This window comes from Dermacentor andersoni, chromosome 11, assembly GCF_023375885.2.
Source record: "Dermacentor andersoni chromosome 11, qqDerAnde1_hic_scaffold, whole genome shotgun sequence".
Taxonomy (NCBI): Eukaryota; Metazoa; Arthropoda; class Arachnida; order Ixodida; family Ixodidae; genus Dermacentor; species Dermacentor andersoni.
This window is the reverse complement of record NC_092824.1, coordinates 4,861,376-4,869,210: the sequence shown is the minus strand read 5'-3', so window position 1 is coordinate 4,869,210 and position 7,835 is coordinate 4,861,376. Positions and strand designations below refer to the sequence as shown.

At 47.1% G+C, this 7,835-nt stretch overlaps 1 pseudogene; it reads right to left on the bottom strand.

Moving 5' to 3' along the window:
* Positions 1-1,079: 1,079 nt before the first annotated feature.
* Positions 1,080-2,945, bottom strand: LOC126517642 (uncharacterized; annotated as a pseudogene).
* Between the last annotated feature and the right edge of the window lie 4,890 nt (positions 2,946-7,835).

Below are 7,835 nucleotides of genomic sequence, written 5' to 3'. Positions count from 1 at the left end.
AATCTCTCCTTGGATTCCTTGATTAGACGGTTTAGGTCGAGCTTCATGTTTTGAAGCAAAGTCTTGTTTTGGGCGCTAGGATCTCAAGAACAAGCTTTTAGTTTCCTTTTTATCCTTCATTTGACATGTTATATTTCCCTTGTAATCCATAGGCTGTTTCGTTTACATTTTTAGACGCCTATAGGGATAAATCGCGTAATGCAATGCATCGTAACCTTGGAAAAGAAGTCCCAGAGATCGTCAGTGCCACCATTGGATTCATAAACAGACATAAAGTTATCAAACGACCTTTCAAGGTAATCCAAGACACTAACATCATCAGCAGCTTGAAAGTTTATATATTGGATGCTTGAATCCTGGTGCAAAGGGTACGGTGACATGTTCAAGGACACAATAACCATTTTGTGGTCAGATAGCCCTTCATCAACAAGACAGTCAATCACTTGCGGTGTTAAAGCATTTGAGATTATTATAAGATCAAGTACAGATGACCTTGTTACACACACCCTAGTATATTGGTTAACAAGCTGGGTTAAATTGTAGGAATATGTTAAATCCAAAAACAACTCAGAAGATGTGACATCTGTGTCACCGACTACATATGAATCCCAATCAATAGCCGGGAAATTAAAATCGCCTAGTAACAGTATGCAATCTTTCTGTTTCACGTGCGTTTCCATGAATTCTCTTAGCAGCATAGTGTGTTCTACTGGGGAGTTCGGAGGCCTGTATACCGCTCCGATGAATACAGTGCGATTATTCAATTTTGTAGTAATTCATACAGCCTCAATATTTCCTGGTAAGTCTAAAGTGGAAAATATGATATTTCCTTTCACCAAAACGGCCTCGCCTCCGCCTCTTCCATCTCGATCCCTCCTAACCAGCGCAAATCCGGGTGGCGCTATTTCGCTATCGAGTATATTTTTATGCATCCAGGTTTCAGTGATTACAGCAATGTCAGAAGCGTGATCAATAACTAGAGCTTCAAGCGCATGCGCTTTGTTTATCAGGCTTCTTGCATTTACGTTGATTATTTTGAAACCAGCATGCTGGCCCTGCATGCGTCAATTATCACTTGCTCATGTATCAGTTCGCAGTTTGCACCTTTCCTCACGTTCTTCATTCCACCTGTACAGCGTATTGTTTATTTTTAATTTATCAAAAAGCAGCATTACCTTCTTTCCTGCCTTCTTCTCCTCACTTGCCCATGCCCATAGCTTTTCTCTTATTCCGTGTACTCTTTTAGAGAAATCTTCGCTTACGCTGTAATACGTGTCTTTCAGTTTTATACAGTTCTGCAAAACATTCATTTTATCCCTATAGTCTGCCACCCTCAGGATGACTGGTCGAGTTCTACCAGAAATCTTCTTGCCTAACCTATGAATTCGTTCAATAGAAGATCCATTCACTTTCAGAATAGCGCTGAAGATACCATTCTTTACTTTGCTTAATGGGGTCTCTTCGTTTTCATGGTCCTCTTCTTTAATTCCTCTAATGATAAGATTATTTTATCGTGAACGATTATCCAGATCATCGAAATGTTTGACCAGAGTAGATGTTTCAACGCTGTGGTCAGCTACAATTCCCTCAAGAGTTTCAAGCCTGTTCCGAGTCTCGTCTGAGCTTTGTACCTTACTCTCGATAAGAAGAATCCGGTTCTGCATGTCTAGGATTCTTGTTTCAAACGAGTCTTGCTTCTCTTGCTTGTCTTGAACCGCAGCGAGTTTAGACAAAATGTCTTTCTGGTTTTGGAGCATTTCCCTGCACATTACTTCTGTTATTGGTCCTGGATTTTTCTCCACGTCCCCAGAGAGACTCAACAACAGGCCCGCAATAGAAAAACAGTCGCATATACAGTCAACGACAACCTGTGGACACGGCAGCACTATAAGACCAAGAACATCACTACGGAAGCCATTTTTTCGGTCACCAACGTGCATGAACAGCGGTACGTCAGGCGACATCGTCACGGCGGTGCTGCCGTGTCCAGTGAAGCTCGTAGGCGATGGGCATGCTTTTATAGCATACAGCTGATCCCTTCTGGGCACGCGTTCTGACGTCATCGTGCCCCCAGATGGTAAGCCGAAAAGACCATCCACGTGTCGATGCCCCTGGATACTGGTGAGGTCAGCAAACTGGCCGAAGTATCCGCCCACGCAGAAGTGTCGCGGCAGGCCAGCATCGTAGCGAAGCGTGATGTTTCCAGCGTCGAAGGGTTTCACAGCGCCTCCGGCGATGAAACTAAGGCACGCGCAGAGAACCTGCATGAACAGCGGTACGTCAGGCGACATCGTCACGGTGGTGCTGCCGTGTCCACTGAAGCTGGTAGGCGATGGGCATGCTTTTATAGCATACAACTGATCCCTTCTGGGCATGCTTCCTGACGTCATCGTGCCCCCAGATGGTGAGCCGAAAAGACCATCCACGTGTCGCTGCCCCTGGATACTGGTGAGGTCAGCAAACTGGCCGAAGTATCCGCCCACGCAGAAGTGTCGCGGCAGGCCAGCATCGTAGCGAAGCGTGATGTTTCCAGCGTCGAAGGGTTTCGCAGCGCCTCCGGCGATGAAACTAAGGCACGCGCAGAGAACCTGCATGAACAGCGGTACGTCAGGCGACATCGTCACGGTGGTGCTGCCGTGTCCACTGAAGCTGGTAGGCGATGGGCATGCTTTTATAGCATACAACTGATCCCTTCTGGGCATGCTTCCTGACGTCATCGTGCCCCCAGATGGTAAGCCGAAAAGACCATCCACGTGTCGCTGCCCCTGGATACTGGTGAGGTCAGCAAACTGGCCGAAGTATCCGCCCACGCAGAAGTGTCGCGGCAGGCCAGCATCGTAGCGAAGCGTGATGTTTCCAGCGTCGAAGGGTTTCGCAGCGCCTCCGGCGATGAAACTAAGGCACGCGCAGAGAACCTGCATGAACAGCGGTACGTCAGGCGACATCGTCACGGCGGTGCTGCCGTGTCCACCAAGTTCCTGGCAAACGATGGCTTGTACGAGAGGAGCAGAAAAAGTTCTAGCATCAGGGCTACGCGAACAGAAAGCTGTAGACGCCATCGCATCCACTTCACGTCAAACGATTCGCTCCACGTCCTCTGATGGCGATGCATGCTGCTGTGTGGGTTGATCTTCACAGGTCGACGTTGCGGCAACATTGGGAAGTCTGGCGAATGGTTGCAAGACGCGTCGGCTTTTCGCCTGCTCAAATTGTTGGCACTCTTTAATGATAATATCAACTGTAGAGCAGCTTTTGCACATGAGCAGATTAAAGGCGTCGTCAGCAATGCCCTTAAGCACGTGCGCGACCTTCTCAGCTTCTGTCATGTCGTGATCGGCTTTACGATAGAGTGCCAGCACGTCCTGGATGTACGAGACATAGGACTCCGTTGGGGATTGGGCACGGGAGGCCAGTTCCTGCTTTGCGGCAATTTCACGGCCGGCTGGTTTGCCAACAACTCTGGGGCTTCTGTTTGTATTGGTCCCACCTTGTTAGCTCCTCTTCGTGGTTTTGGTACCACACCTTCACCGTGCCTCCTAGGTAGAACATGTTAGCTTGCGTTAGCGTTGGGTCTCATCTGTTGATTCCACTCACGCGTTCGTACATAGACACCCACTCTTTGACGTCGACGCCATCGGCCCCGCAGAAAGTTTCAGGATTTTTGGGTTGCACAACCCCAACCGAAGGGGACAGTGATGTAGCTGGCGACGGTGACGTCGGAGGCGTCAACGACGATGATCCCGCGTGCTCACCGTCATTCATGGTGCAGACGGTGATACGACGTCCACTGCGGGGCTTCGTTTCCAGCCGTGGTACCCCGCACATCCCACCAATATGTTACGGGGTGGTTGTGAGCATATAAAGACTGTATTTACAATATATATAGTGACTGAGTCAGAGTAGTTAAGATGGTTGACCAACAACAACACGCAGCAGTCGGCGTCTCCGAACTTCTTCGTCCTCTCTCCTCTTTCATCCTTCCATAACAATATCCTTGACTTTCAGGCATCGTCATGATGGCGTCTTCTCTTTGATATGTCGTCGAAAAATTCTTCGGCGTCTGCGTCGGCGGCGGAGAATATTTGTCAGTTCGACGAACAGCAACCGCACCTCCATCGGTTGCTGCTTTTAGTTTTCCGGATATGAGCTTGCAGACCGGCCCCTGGCTGGGCCAGTTTGCTGTCGGCTATGCGGGTCGGTTATGCGCACAATCCCTCTGATCGTTCTCACGCAGGTCGTCTGTGGCCAGTGATTAAACTCTGGCGTAGTTGGTTGAGTTCATGCGCCGGTTGAATTGTCTCTTCCGCATTTCCAGTGTTTTCTCGATGTTAATCGTCTCGCGAAGAAACTCCGGCGGTCTTCGGTAGGCTTCGTATCATTCCGCCGAAAAGTTCTTCCTTCACACCACGCATGAGCAGGCGGACTTTGTTTTCCTCGCACATTTCCGGGTTGGCCTGGCGGAAGATACGGCTTATTTCTTCCGTAAAGATGGCAACGTTCTCGTTAGGTAGCTGCACTCGGGCGTAAAGTAAAGCTTGGGCTCGTTTTCCGCGTACGACGCTTGTGAATGTCTACAGGAAGTTGCTTCGGAGCAGGTCCCACGTCATTAAGGCGGCTTCTCTATTCTCTAACCGCGTCCTGGCGATGTCTACCAATGCGAAAAAGATATGTCGTAGCTTGTCGTTAGAACCCAGTTGTTGAAGGTCGCGTTTCCTTCATACGTCTCCAGCCAGGTTACTGTGTCTTTAGACTATGAACTGTGGAAGGTTGATAGGTCCCGATGTTGCTGCCCCAGAACGGGGGACGCTGGGGAAGCCATTGGGGTTGCTGACTTGGGCTTGATCCCTCTGGTCTTCTCGCGAAGAGGTCCATATTTCAGTAGCAGTCCTTGCTGCCTACGGCTAGTTCACTGGTCCTTGGCGACGTTGGTGTGGTCCTTGAGTTTCAAGCTTGGATCGCGGCTTTGCGGGGGCGTTCGGTACATGAACGCACTAGCACCTCCCCGAGATGTCACATAGTAGTAACGGTGAAGAAAGCAGCAAAACTGGGGATGAAACTAGCATTTTACTGGGCGAACTTGTGTCCTCAAAACAGGCTACACTCAAACAATGGCGACAGCGTCGAACACAGTCGGCGATCGTCGAAAATCTCCTCAGTGCGTCAAGTTCCTCAGCTTTTATACAGCAGTCATCGAAGGTTCGAGAGTAATCGCTGGTGCCCACGTGTCTTCCAGAAAGTTCTACTTCATTCGCGTCGCGCATACATGAAATCAGATTACACAAGGTTCGGTGACAATAGACATCGGATATATCGGCAACATTCAAGAAACTTCCGATGCAAGCAGACGCGTCCCGCGCTGTGCGATAACACTTCTTACGTGGTGAAAACGGTCCCCTGGAAAAGATAAAGAAGTGCACGTGTCAATATCTAACAATGGTAATCGCATGCTTCTTTTCCTTCGCCGTATTTTTTCACTAGCTCCGGCTGCTTTCAAAGTACTTTTGTATAAAACGGTCGTTCGAACATGGAATATGCGTCTTCCGTATAAGACCCTAATATTTAGTCATTGATTAATGCTCTAAGAACTGTTTAGAATCGTTCAACTCATTTTATTTTGACTAACTACTCTCGTGCGTCTAGTGTCACACTTATGAAAAGAATCCTAGAGCTTCCATATCTTTCCATGCGGCAGTGTCTTTCTCAGCTCTACACTTTCCACAAAATACTACACAAACGAATCGCTCAAAGTGTCTTCACTGCTCCAAATTACGTATCATCCCGCATTGATCATCGATTCAAAGTAGGCATTCCAAGTTGCACAACTAACCAGTATTTTTATTATTTCCTCCCCAAGACCAGCTCAGACTGGAACCACCTGCCCGTCTGCATCGTCTCCATTCCTGAACCTGAAGCTTTCAAATCTGCGCTTCTTCGTCACCTATGTTAAAACTCACCTTTATATGGATTTCTATAAATATTTACCACTCCTATCTGTAACGCCTCAACGGCCCTAATAGTAACCAAATAAATAAATAAGTAAATACTACGCAATTTGCGTCGCGTATGCAATCAGGTTATGCAAGGTTCGGTGAAAACAGACAACGGTTAGAACTACTGATAACATTCGGGAAGGTTTCTGATACATGAAGGCGTGTGCTGCGCCGAGCAAATGCGTTTCATTTTTGTTAGTCAATGAAAATGCGGTCACCGGAGCTAGATAAACTTTCCTACTGAATTTTGGAAAATCGTTCATTTCATCACAATTAGGACATGTTCGCCCTAAAATTCAGGAACTGAAAAGCACATTCCATCCTGCATCGTTACATCCAATTCTGATGCTCCTTGGTACAATACCCATCTTGAGCGCCTATGTAACCGCATAAAACGCCTATATTGCTCCGCAAAACACTCGCCAACTGACACAGGCTGGTCTTCTTATAAGTCCGCATTCGACACGTATGTAACAGCACTAAAGAACGCTACATATAACTTTCTATCTAACGTACGTCCATCAATGTTAAAGACTAAGGTTAAAAAGCTAAAGTTTTGGGGTATAATCAACCCATTGGATGATAAGCACCTAACTCTAGAAGACGCATTGGGCATCCTTATACCGAAGGAAGAGTGCGCTGCCGCCCTTAATAACGCATTTGCGCAAAATATTTCTGTCCTCCGCAAGGACCGCCTACCTCCTACTCGTCAGTACGATCATGATTATGCCTCCAGTGATTGTGAATACGGCTGGCGTTGCGAAATTGATGCCCTGAACCAACACTCATTGTCTGGTTACGACTCTATTAACTCAAAATTTGTTAAATATATCAACGCAGTTACTTCTGTTATACTAACAAAACTTTATCAGCAATCACTGGATACATCTACTCAAGCTAGCCCATGGAAAATCGGGAAAGTTGTTCCGCTGCATAAGTCAAGTAACAAAAATTTAACAGCTAATTATCGCCCCATCTCGCTGTCAAGCACTTGCTGTAAATTGCTAGAACATATAATTCTCAAACATATTCCTAACTTCCTGGAATCCAACGCATTTTTCACACCAGATCAGCATAGATTTAAAAAAAGCAGTTTCATATGAAACTCAGCTTGCAATCTCTACGCACAAATTGCACCGTATTCTCGATCGTTGCTCATTTGCAGATTGCATTTTTTAGACTTTGCTAAAGCATTTGGTAAGGTCTGTCAAAATTTCATTATAAACTAAGTAAGCTGAACCTTGACACTAACATGTTGAAGTGGATTGATGGTGGTAACTAGCAAGGACGACGCAACAGCATGATAGTCAGAACAAGAAGAACAGTTGTTTTATTCAAGAATTTGGTTATTAGGCGCGGGACCGTGCGCCGAGAGTATCTGCGCATTTAGGGTGCACAATCATGCTACAGTTGCCTTGTCGGATACGTACCTTTGCGATAAATAAATTCTACACCTTCCCAAAAAGTTGTTGAAAGTTCATCTCACCACAAGTAAGGATTATACAGACACTTGATTAGACCGTTCGTCATAATGAAGACGTTGCGGTGGCCTCATGGTTCGGGTCGACCTTCTCAAAGCTGGCGGTGGTACAAGCGAGGTCGAAGGGTTGCCCGTTGTCGGTGGTTGACGTGTGACTGTTTGCGAGGTTGGATCTGTCGCTGTTGAATGGTAACCAACGTCCTTGTCCGCTGGGGTGGTATCGCTGTAGTCATCGCTTGCCTCTATAAGCCGTTCCCCGGTTTGCAGTAGGCGACGATGGTTGTGCCTGAGGAGCTTCTGGTCCTCCGTTTTTACCAGGTAAGATCTTGGGTAGGGCAGACCCATCACTTTAGCTTTTCGGGACC